A 13,356-nucleotide genomic window follows, 5' to 3' on the forward strand; every position below is an offset into this window, starting at 1 on the left:
TCAATGCTAAAAATTCATGATGAACAAAATATCAAAATTTTACATAAAAACAGGACTGATGTTTTGTTCATCAGTGCCTCATGCCAGTCCTGAGCCTGCCTGGTCCATAGTAGGTGGTCACTAAATTGCCATGCTTATTCCTTCTCTGCCACTTACCTGTTCTTCCTGTTCCATCTAGGGCTGTGCTCTCACCTGGTAGCCCTGTGTCTACTGAACCCTTGAACTGTGGCTAATTGGAACTGAGATGTGTCATAAGGGTAAAATACACACCAGATTTCAAAAACAGTACCAAAAAAAAAAAAAGTAAAATATCTCAATAGTTTTATATTGATTACATACTGAAATGATATTATTTTATTTTTTTGATTGAAGCATAGTTGCTCTGCAATATTATATAAGCTACAGGTGTACAGTACAATATAGTAATTCACAACTTTTAAAGTTTATACTCTACTTATAGGTATTATAAAATATTGGCTATATTCCCGTGTTGTACAATACATCTTTGTAGTTTATTTTATACCTAATAGTTTGTACCTCTTACTTCCCTATCCCTTAATGCCCCTCCCCTCTTCGCTCTCCCTGCTGGTAATCACCAGTTTCTTCTCTGTATCTGTGAGTATTTTTTGTTATATTCACTAGTTTGTTGTAGCTTTTAGATTCCACAGATGAGTGATATCATACAGTATTTATCTTTCTCTGACTTATTTCACTTAGCATAATACTCTCCAACTCCATCCATGTTGCGGCAAATGGCAAAATATCATTCTTTTTTTATGGCTGAGGAATATTCTATTGTGTGTGAATTTACCGCACCTTTATCCATTCAGAAATGATATTATTTTAGACAGAATGAGTAAAATAAAAATATATTATTAAAACTAACTGCATCTATTTCTTTTTAATTTTTTTTAATGTGGCTACTAGAAAAATCTGAAATGACATGTGATTCACATTATATTTCTGTTGAACAGAGCTAATTTAGACAGAAGTATGAAGGCATTAGGCAACGCGGCTTCCCACCGCCTCCTCCAGAGGCCTTTCCTGACCACAGCCGGCCGTGGGATTTCTCATCCCTGAACACCTGTGGAGCCTGGCACTCAGTTATAAAATGCTTAGTCACATCATTTAGATTGTGAAGAAAATATCTTGAAGCCTCAGGTAGATTGCAAATGAGCTTAAGAAATTTGTATGTCTCTTAAATCTTTTCTAGATTTTAAAATAAAAATAGACAAGCCAACAATAAACAAATGCATACCTATACATGCACAAAAGCAGATGTCTTCGTTCTTCTCTAGTACTTAGCACCAAACTATATACAGTAATATAAATATCTGACACTTGTACAGCTTTTCCAAAGGTTTGCCTACACTCTGCCATGTGATATCGTTGAATCCTTATAACAAGCCTGTGGCACAGACAGAGCAAGTATTTTCATCCTGTTTTACAGATGGGGACGCGGGGCAGTGGAAAAGTCAGAACCTGAGCTCCAGAGTCTTCTAATTCTTGCCCAGTGCTCTCTCCTCTGAATCAGATGGTATCTCCTAGTAGGTGCTTAGTAAATGTCCGTAGGATGAAACCAACAAATGCCAAATCTAAATAATTATGAGAGAAAAAAAGTCCACACCCTTCCAGTTTGCAAGGAATACGTACAAAATCTGACAGAGGATATCGTGCTAAAAGCCTTGTGCACTTGCAGCTTGGAGTGTTTGCACTGGACGTTGGTTTGTTAGATACTCACTCCCCTTTCTGCTGGTCAGAGCCCTCATTTCCTTTCCTCTCCTGTACTGGGCAGTGGCGTGGTACCCAGTTCCTTTTCCTGGGCCCCAGAATCCTGAGCACAGGGCCTCAGGATGAAAAACACAGTACACACAGGCTTCCTCTCAGGATGCACAGACAAGGACCTATGGGCTCCTGTGACCTGGGTCTTTAAAGCTTCCCTAGCCTCTGCCCCTTTGTTCTTTACAGATTTCCTTGGGATCTGTAACCCACTTTATAGTCTTCTGATACATGCTCTTTTTTACTTAAATTAGCCAGAGGTTTCTCTTGCTTGCAACCAAAGCCCTTTCATAGAGAAATCATAACCCATTGAGAAAACAGATATTCAGCTGAAGTAACTAGCCCGGGACTAACTGAGAAGTGTCAGAACCAGGTTTAGAATCTTGGTCACCTGACTTCATGCCCAAGGTTTTTCTTAAGTCTACACCTAAGTGAATGCAAAGGGATTTGTGAGAAGAAATTTCAAAGGCAAATCCCTGCCTGAGCCAAGGCAGCAGGCTGCAGAGACGGCCCTGCCCCCCTCTAGTCCCAGAGGCACGCCGCAGGGAAGGGGAAAGGACAGACCAGGACCCCAGCCTGGCCCAGCTGACCACCAGGGAACTAGACGTAGAAAAAGTGACCCCACGGTGAACACTAATTTGCACTCACAGAAAGCTGGGCCAGGCAGTCTAGGGTTGGGATTCAACAGAGATTCAGAAACCAGGCATCAATACTGCCAAGTTTTCTAAGTGATGACGTAAATCGATGACCTTCTCAAGGCGTTTTTTGTTTTTTTTTCACTGAGCCTTAGGTCATACACCCAGAGGCCTGAGTAATTCCAAGTTTAGAGCCTGCTTCATTTATCTCTATGTATGTTCACTGACTCTGAAGATGACTTTTATTTTTTTAATTTTTTTATTTTAGCTCTTTATTGGAATATAATTGCTTTACACTCTTGTATCAGCTTTTGAGGTAGACCAAAGTGAATCAGCTGTATTTATACATATATCTCCCCATATCCCCTCCCTCCCACGACTCCCTCCCACCCTCCCCCTCCCGGCCCTCTAAGGCATCACCCATCAACGAGTTGATCTCCCTTTGTTATACAGCAACTTCCCACTAGCTAACTATTTAACAGTTGGTAGTGGATGTATGTCTATGCTATTCTCTCACTTCGTCCCAGCTTCCCCTTCGCCACCCCCCAACCCTGTGTCCTCCAGTCCATTGAAGGTGATTTTTAAAATGTTTTCTTTATTGCTCATCTTGTAAGAACCTGATGTTTTGAAGGGAAATTGTGCATGGAGGCTCCAATCGCTTTCTGCCTCATGACCTGGTTTCTCAATAAACTTCAAAAAGTCAAAGCCAAGGGTTCCGGAACCACAAAAACATTTCATTCCCTTGGCAGGCACGAAGGGTTCATGTCAGGTCATTCACAGCTAACCAGGTGACTTCCCCCAGCCACCAGCCACCCACGGGCATGACCGACAGAGCCTTTGCCGAGCCATCTAACTGAAGGAAGACAGTGCCACTGGGCTGTGAGGAGTGGCCTCCAGTTCTGCAGAGACCAGGAAAACCGAGAGGAGGGATGGCGAGGGACCTCTGTCTCAAAACATGAGAGTCAGAGGAAACCCAAAACGCTTCCTCTTCCAAGCACTCCTGTCACTTTGGCAACCCTAAGAAGGTCACAGCAAAAGGAGAGGGAGTTTTTGTAACAAAACCAACAAGTCTCGTTACCCAGATCTCCCCCACAGCTGACCAACAATACTCAACTGGAGGCAGGGGCACTCTCCGGATGAATAGCAGACTGAGAACAAGAAGTGATGGATTAGGGCTTTACAGTATCGAAAAAGACCAAAGGAGCTTCCAGAAATAGAAACAAAATTAAAAAACAAAAAGGCAAAGCAAAATCATAGGCCTAGACAATTAATTAAGGTACCATACTTGAAAGTACCTGGTATGGTCCCTGGTACTTAGTAGCTGATAATAAATCCTGCTGATGTCAAAGGCCCAGGACATCACAGGCTCAGAATGCAGTTTACTGTTTGTTAACCACAGTGACGGCCCTACTCACTAAGAGAAGGTTGAGTTATGCCCCATGAACTATTTAATATGGCAGGAAAATACATGATTGATTTTAGAGATATTTCATTAAAAATTTTTTTTTTAAGAAGTTCTTACTTTTTAAAACAAGAAAGGACGTTTAAACTCCTGAATGTTTAGGCAAAATCTCACCATCACAGAAGGCAAACAACATACCTGAGATAAGGAAACCAAAAGGAATAATTTTAACCAGTTGGAAAACTAACATCTCTGCAGTATCTAATTCCTCAGAGGTGTTGGATAAATTAGATACATTCAATACCACCATATAATCCTATTTCCCAAGTCGTTTCTGTTCTCCATTCACCCAACGCTCTCTGTTGAGGATTCCTGTGAGAAGTGACTGAGCACACTGGGTAGAATCTGGGCTGAGATCTGACTGCCAGGCTTTGCATTCAATCCTGGCTTCATTCTTTACTAGCTTCTGTGCCTCAGTTTTCTCATTTGTAAAGTGGAAGTAAGAGCATCCCTTCCTTGTAGGGGTGTCGTGAGAATTCAAGCCTCACAAGCTTGTCATCCAGTTAGAACTCTGCCTGGCACATACTAAGTGCTTTAGGAAACGTCAGCTACGAACATCATGTAGGAAAGGGACTGTGCTAAGTTCTTGAGATGGAGAGATGTCAAGACCTGGGTCCTTTCCTCAAAGAATCCACGGCAAAGCACAGTAGGCTGCTGCTTAAACGGGTACCTCAAGTGTAGAAAAAGCTCTGAAGCTGGAATGGGTATCCTGAGGGAACACCAGGCAGGGGCACACCTGGTTCTGGAAGGGGTAGGCTTCCCCGGGGTGGGGGGGTGGGGGTGGAGGGGCTTCCAGACAGAGGCAGAGGGAGAGCAAGGCAGGCAGCACCTCACAACAGCACAGGATGCGCTTCCTAAGTGGAGGCTGAGAAACCTGTGGCGGGGCAGAGGATGACACACCGCGGAGGCTGTTCAGAAAGAGCAGCCTGCAGCTCGGGGCGTGGCTGGGAGGTGAACTGTGGCCAGAGTGGAAGGGATGACCAGGAGGAGAGGGCAGAGCAGGGAAGTGGGCCAAAGGCAGGGTCTGAGCGGTGGGGTGCTGAACTTTCTATGGCCACTACCTTATCAACGAGGCGAAAGACTGAAAACCCAGAGCCCAGAGCAGGACACGTAGAAAAACCACTGGGTAGAGGGTGGGGGTGGCCCATGTTTGCTGGGGACGTACAAGAAACAGCTTCACTCCCGAAGATGGAAATGGTCCCCTGTCTGCCAAGTGCTACCCTGACCCCGCTGGCTCACCCAGGACTCCAGATGAATTTAAAACCCACCTGGTCACCACCTTTTTGCAGAGGATAGGAAGTAGATTATTTTCTATTTTTCTCACTTTTGATTTTTTAAAAAACTGCTTTATCTAAGGCTATTTCTGTATCTATTTTGAGAAAAAAAGATCATCTCAGAGAAGAGTGAGTCAGGTTTAGATAAAGAGATAGGCATCCTCTTACCATAAGGGGAACAACAACCATGGCATTTAAATTTCTTCTATCATCTCCTTGCTATTTAAAAACATATATATAGCTTGGCTCAGAGATGAGTAAAGGACCAAAGGAATAACAGGACAGCATTTGAAAGTTTAAACAAAGTTCCTACCTTGGCTACACTGCAAGGAGACAATTAGGGCCATAAGAAATTAAATGTGAAAAAAAGAGAACTATACGAAAACAGACTTGAATATCAAACCTTTGAAGGAAGAAGGATTTTTTTAAGCTCAGAAATGATTTTTAAAAGTTCATTAAAGAATAGATTTGGTTACATATAAATTTGAAAATTAAAAAGGCAAACAACAGAGAAACAGTTGCCACAGTTGTGACAAAGGGTCAATAACATCATTATTACATAAAAAGTTTACAGAGTGGTATGAACACACCAGAACCCAGATAGGCAAACCGGCAAAGGACAAGAACTAAGAATGTGGAAACACAGTTGGCTGGCAAACATGAGGAGAACATTTAATCCACGTGGTAATCAAAGGATGGAACGAGAACTGACCGACAAGTCCAAGAAGAAGGGAGTGGTTAAGGAAAGTGTGGTAATGTATTCTATCTCTTGAATATTATCATCATAAAACTATATTTGTATAAAGACTACAACACACATGGGAAAATACCTATGATGTAATATTAAGTGAGTAGAATATACATATATGTACATGGACATGCGTAAGTATATACAGTATAACCATGTAAAAGTAAAACACATCCATGCAAAAATGACTGAGAATACATGCATTAGCACTAGTTATCTTTGAGACAGTGAAACCATGGGGGATAGTAGTAGTTTTTTTATTTGACTTTACTTTCAACTTTATCTTTGCTGCTTATATATATTATTTTTATAATACAAAATATAGTTTACACTTCTAAAGGTAATGCTATGTATGATATTGTGCATGTTGATTACTTTATAATCCAGTATTACTTAATGGTCAATGAATAATAAAAAAACACTTATGAAATATTTATCCCTCACATCTTTTTCCTTACTATCAAAGTAGTAATATGACCTTATAAAAGAAATTAACAAGCAAAACAGCAAAACTAAGAAAGTCAAAGAGGAGATGTTTAATGGGATGCTGTAAATTCAGCAAATACATCTTAGAAACATGAACGTTAGCTGATAAAGCCCTTGGACAAATTAATTTAAAAAAATTCTTGACATGTTAAATAGTAGGCAAAATAGAAACCTGAGAAAATGAAAAATCCCCAAAAGGTTGCAGAAGCCATTGGATACACAATGTTAGGCAAATAGATCACTAAGCAACAGGATCGTGAGGCAAATTAGCTTTGGTCAAAAGACCTGTTCCAGGGCTGCTCAATCCACAGATTAATAAAAATGTAAATAACGCACCACATTCCTTAAACCAGATTGACTGGCTTTTTATCTCCATGTGGAACTTAAACTAATATTCTGAACTCAGGAACATGTGAAAGTTGTGGCAAACGTGCCACTGTAAACTGTGTCCAGTCAAGCAGGCCCTGCACTGCCTAGCGTGGCCACCCTCGTCTCAGAGACTCCGACCCCCAGACCAGCCCACATGGACCAGTGGGGGGGCTGCATGCCCTCCCCTTCTTTGCACACACACAGCTGACTCAGTCGGGAGACTCTCAAATACTGGGTCAGAGCCACTGGAAAGTTCTGTCTTTCCTATGTAGCGAAACAATGGTATAATTAAGTCACAAGTGACAGAGATCAGATCCATCAAATGATTACAAAAGACCCATTAGAGGGACTGCATGTCTCCCTAAAAAGCCATGTTTTCCTACAAATCCCAGTTCACAACCCACTCAACCCCGTTAGGAACACTTAGCAGTTTGTACTGCACATGTGAGTGTCTGTTGCTAAACAAAGTCACTCATTTTCAGGACTCCCCTTTCTTGAACCTGTCCTTGGCTCCTGGGTTTTCGTTTCAGTCCTGTGGTTCCAGCGGAGCTACTTGCGTCCTGTGGATTTAAACCATGGGTGAGGATGTTTCATTCACTTATTCTATAAATATTCACCGGATGCCAGATATTCAGAGATGAAAGGATTTGGTTCCTTCCTCTCACTTTATCACATACCAGGGAGAGTGCATTCAAAGTCAGGGAAAATCTCGGGAAGAAGTGAGAGCGGTGGTGAGGGAACAGCACGCATACTGACAGGGTAGTGTGTCTGGGGCTGTAAAATTAATTGGAGTTTGGTTAGAACTGTGCTGTCCAATACGGTAGCCACTAGCCACACGTGGCTATTATACACTTGAAAAGTGGCTAGTCCTAAATTCAACGCGTTAAAAATGTTTTAAAATACACATGGATTTCAAAGACTTCATACAAAAAAAAGAATGTAAAGTGTCTCATTAGTAATTCTGAATATTGAGTACATGTTTAAATGATACTATTTTCAGTAGTATTGAGGTAAATGAAATATTAAAAATAATTTATCCTGTTTCTTTTTACTTTTTTTAATGAGACTCCTAGAAAACTTAAAATTACATATGTGGCTCATATAAAGGAAAAAAAAATGTTGCCTGCAATTACAGGTCTACAAGGATCAAGAGATTAGCCACTGCAGTAGCCCACAGACAGTCAGCCTGAGGGGAATTCAGGATGGAGAAAAACAGGAAGCATTTCGTGCTTTGGATATCAGCCCCTAGATAGTTAAGGTTCATATCTAAGGAAATATGTCAATGACCCCAGATTCTTGCATCTTCCTATACAGAGAAAAGAACTTAAATCATTAACTTGAAATGTCTGTTTTGTGATTAGCAATAATCTTTTGATGTTCAACTATGTGTTTCTTTCCAGCAAAAAATTCATATATATCCTGGCTCCTCCCTTAGCTCTTTGGGACAGTTTCCAGAGCTATCTGAGAGGCTGTCTCCTGGGCTGTAGCCCTACAGGGGAACAAGCGGCAACCGGAAGCCAACCTCCAACGAACAACGAAAACCCAGCCAGGGTTAGGTGTGTACAGAATTTATACTTGCAAGTACCTACTTAAATGAGAACTAAGGAAATCTCCCCCTAACAATGGCCAAGATGGGGCTCTTTTCAACATTCCAAACCTTGGCTTTTGCATACCAAGTTACAGAAAGCCAGCTTGATAAAACACCTTTTCAGAATTCTGACTTTAAGGAACAAAAGCCCTCCTAGGAGGAACTTGCATTTCCCTCCCTATGCCTTTGCGATGTAAAAACAAAAAAACTTCATCTTCTTAGGCATTTTGTTCTGTGTTTTGAGAACCAGTCTCTGCTATCAGGAAGGTACACATATGGTGTACATTTGACAGCCCGTCAAATAGAATGGGATTCCTAACGGTCTTGGCTGTGCCAGCTCTCAGGAAAATTTGTCATAAGGGGCCTAAGACCATAAGGGGCCTTTGTCTTCTCAACCTTTGTTGCATCCACCTGTACAACAAAGGCCTTTACTTTCTTAGACTGGATCTTGCGAAGGCTACATCCTTTGCACTCTGTTGTTGGAAGCACCTGTTGCATCTTACTGGTTATCACTATTAAGATACTACTCATCAAAGGCCAGACGATGGATCCTTTAAGTTGAAGAAACTTCTAAACTGGTAAATTTTCAGAGAGCTCTCATTATTTTTTTAAATTTTTTATTGTTTATTGTTTACAATAAACTGCATATATTTAGAGTGTACAATTTGGTATCCCAATCTCCCAATTCATTCCCCCCCCAACCCTCCCCGCTTTCCCCACCTGGTGTCCATATGTTTTTTCTCTACATCTGCCTTGCAAGCCAGTTGATTTGTACCATTTTTCTATAGTCCGCATATATGTGTTAATATACGGTATTTGTTTTTCTCTTTCTGACTCACTTCACTCTGTATGACAGTCTCTAGGTCCATCCATGTCTCTAAAAACATCCCAGTTTCATTGCTTTTTACAGCTGAGTAATATTCCATTGTATATATGTACTACATGTTCTTTATCCGTTCATCTGTTGATGGACATTTAGGTTGCTTCCATGTCCTGGCTATTGTAAATAGTGCTGCAATGAACACTGGAATGCATGTGTCTTTGTGAATTATGCTTTTTAGAGAGCTCTCATTATTAATAGCTGTTTTATTGGTACCTATGAAAAGAGCAAATTAAAAGGTAGATACAAAAATACGTAACAGCTAACCTTAAGAATTCCCTTAGTTTAAAATAAAACAAAACAAAACAATTTGGGAAGCCTTATTGTGGTCCTGGCTTTCCCTTAATGGCTCTTAGGATACTGATAAAAACACTAAGTGAATTAACGTTAAGCAGGTTGATCAACAAGTGAATAGGAAACACTGAGGAGAGTGAAGAGACTGCTTCCCTATAAGGTGGAAACGTTAAAGGTGCTCATCCCAACAGGAGAGAAATCTTTACATGGTGATTTAAAAAGGGGATAAATAAAATGGACATTGATGAGATTAAAACAAAGGCTTTAGGGAATTCCCCAGTGGGCCAGTGGTTGGGACTCTGCTCTTTCACAACTGAGGGCCGGGATTCAATCCCTGATCGGGGAACTAAAATCCGGCAAGCCGCACAGTGTGACCAAAACAAAACAACAAAGGTTTTGATACAATACTACCTAAAGTTGAATGGGCCAAAGAGACCCCCTTTTTGGTCCCTTCAACATTAAAGGGACCCAAATAAATCTGGTTTATTTACCCCAGTTAAAAAAATTTTTTTTTAAAGGCTGGAAGAAAACGGCACTAAGATATCTGAGCAGCAATTGCATGGAGCAACAGGTAGGCCAATTAATCAAGTTAAAGATTGACAACAGGGCCTGGGTCCCTTGGCTAAAGTTAAAACAGTTGATAGAATTGAGATAAAAATACATTTTTTTAAAAATTGGCATATCTGAATGGGCTCTATGTAAGATGGTTACATCTCTTTTGCCTGATTATATAGGGGGATAGACATTATGTCTCACTGGGGAATGCTTCCCCTGCCTGGTATTATAGTACAGAGCATGTAAATCTGCCAACGCAATATTAATTAAACATACTAAAGGAAACCTACAGAGTTACCTGAGCCCACACAATACGAAACAACAACTGGGGGCCAATATTCAGGGGCTAATAAAGCAATAGTGGAGGTTTTTTGTTTTTGTTTTTGTTTTTGTTTTTGCCCCTAGGATAAATTGGTCTGGGTTTGGCTTGTGCACTCAGAAAGAGGGCCTTTGCTGAATGCTTTGTGCAAACTTTCGAAGGCCTGATAAAATGAACCCTAAAGTTCTAGAACATAGAACTCCTGATTTCCAGTTTAGTTGGAAATCTTCTCACTGAGATAAGCAAGCGAATTAAAGAAAATGTAGTTGGACCAATCAAATCATTTGATAGCATTTAGGCAGCAGACCAGTTCTTTGGGAAACGGAAAGCAACTGTCTTTGTAAAAAGGCTTACTCATCTGAGCAAATAAATTTAACTTATTCCAACTGTTGTTTATAAACTAGTAAGTTTATATTGCAATACCTGATTCATGACTAAGTTATAAAATGAGGTTATAAGATCTCTGGTTATGTCCATTATATGTCTGTGTGTACATTACAGGTATGTCTCTACCTCCACACAGTATCATCAATATTAATTTATAAAGGAGCTCTATTTAACTGACTTAAAAGTAAGCACTTAGAAATTAAATATTTCTAAATGTAACAGAAACTAAACCCAAATGTATTTCAAGTTCATGTGATCTAGGAAATATTCAATATTATATTAATATTTGGTTTAAAGTTTAAGTTTGTTGGCTTAATACAGACATCTTACTTTTATTGCACCTAGTCAAATATGTTCATATTATTTGTTATAAAATTTATCACCAAGAAAAACAGCTTGGCAAACATCATTCTCAATGGTGAAAAACTGAAAGCATTCCCTCTAAGATCAGGAACAAGACAAGGATGTCCACCCTCACCACTACTATTCAACATAGTTTTGGAAGTCCTTGCCACAGCAATCAGAGAAGAAAAAGAAATAAAAGGAATCCAGATTCGAAAAGAAGAAGTAAAGCTGACACTTTGCAGATGACATGATATTATACATAGAAAATCCTAAAGATGCCACCAGAAAACTACTTGAGCTAATCAATTAATTTAGTAAAGTTGCAGGATACAAAATGAACACACAGAAATCTCTTGCATTTCTATACACTAACAATGAAAGATCAGAAAGAGAAATTAAGGAAACAATCTCATTCACCATTGCAACAAAAAGAATAAAATACCTAGGAACAAACCTAACTAAGGAGGTAAAAGACCTGTACTTAGAAAACTATAAGACACTAATGAAAGAAATCAAAGATGATACAAACAGATGGAGGGACATACCATGTTCTTAGATTGGAAGAATCAACATTGTGAAAATGACTTTACTACCCAAAGCAATTTACAGATTCAATGCAATCCCGATCAAATTACCAATGGCATTTTTCATAGAACTAGAACAAGAAATTTTATGCTTTGTATGGAAATGCAAAAGATCCCGAATAGCCAAAGCAATCTTGAGAAGGAAAGATGGAGTTGGTGGAATCAGGCTTCCTGACTTTAGGCTATACTGCAAGGCTACAGTGATCAAGACAGTATGGTACTGGCACAAAAACAGAAATATAGATCAATGGAACAGGATAGGAAGTCCAGAGATAAACTATGGTCAACTAATCTATGACAAAGGAGCCAAGGATATACAATGGAGAAAAGGCAGCCTCTTCAATAAGTGGTGCTGGGAAAACTGGACAGCTACATGTAAAAGAATGAAATTAGAACACTCTCTAACACCATACACAAAAATAAACTCCAAATGGATTAAAGACCTAAATGTAAGGCCAGACACTATAAAACTGCTAGAGGAAAACATAGGAAGAACACTCTTTGACGTAAATAACAGCAAGATCTTTTTTGATCCACCCCCTAGAGTAATGGAAATAAAAACAAAAATAAATAAGTGAGACCTAATGAAACTTCAAAGCTTCTGCACAGCAAAGGAAACTAATAAGCAAGACGAAAAGACAACCCTCAGAATGGGAGAAAATATTTGCAAACGAATCAACAGACAAAGGACTAATCTCCAAAATATATAAACAGTTCATTCAGCTCAATATCAAAAAAAACAAACAACCCAATCAAAAAATGGGCAGAAGACCTAAATAGGCATTTCTCCAAAGAAGACATACAGATGGCCAAGAGGCACATGAAAAGCTGCTCCACATCACTAATTATTAGAGAAATGCAAATCAAAACTACAATGAGGTGTCACCTCACACCGGTTAGAATGGGCATCATCAGAAAATCGACAAACAGTAAATGCTGGAGAGGGTGTGGAGAAAAGGGAATGCTCTTGCACTGTTGGTGGGAATGTAAATTGATACAGCCACTATGGAGAACAGTATGGAGGTTCCTTGCAAAACTAAAAATAGAGTTACCATATGATCCAGCAATCCCACTGATGGGCATATACCCAGAGAACACCATAATTCAAAAAGACACATGCACTCCCATGTTCATTGCAGCACTATTTACAATAGCCAGGACATGGAAGCAACCTAAATGCTCATCAACAGATGAATGGATAAAAAAGATGTGGTACATATATACAATGGAATATTACTCAGCTGTAGAAAGCAAGGAAACTGGGACATTTCTAGAGACATGGATGGACGTGGACTATAGAAAAATGGTACAAATCAACCGGTTTGCAAGGTGGGAATACAGACACAGATGTAGAGAACAAACATACAGACACCAAGTGGGGAAAGCAGGGAGGGTTGCGGGGGAATGAGTTGGGAGATTGGGATACCAAATTGTACACTCTAAATATATGCAGTTTATTGTATGTTAACTATATCTCAATAAAAGTTCTAAAAAAAAGAAAAGAAAAGAAAAACAGCTTGGAATGATGGCTGACTTTAATGTCTCCTGAAGTTTTCATGGGTAATCTAAATATAATTGTTGGGAACAAATGAATTAAATAGATATAAATGGGATAAGAGCCTTTTAGTGAACTGTTTAAGAATTATTATGT

General features: G+C 39.7%; 1 protein-coding gene across 1 annotated transcript in view; it reads right to left on the minus strand.

Annotated features, from left to right (window-relative positions):
- SCARB2 (scavenger receptor class B member 2) overlaps nucleotides 1–13,356 on the minus strand; it is a 70,047-nt gene that overhangs the window by 27,921 nt on the left and 28,770 nt on the right. The window lies entirely within an intron of this gene.

Source organism: Hippopotamus amphibius, chromosome 3 (assembly GCF_030028045.1).
Source record: "Hippopotamus amphibius kiboko isolate mHipAmp2 chromosome 3, mHipAmp2.hap2, whole genome shotgun sequence".
NCBI classification, from domain to species: Eukaryota; Metazoa; Chordata; class Mammalia; order Artiodactyla; family Hippopotamidae; genus Hippopotamus; species Hippopotamus amphibius.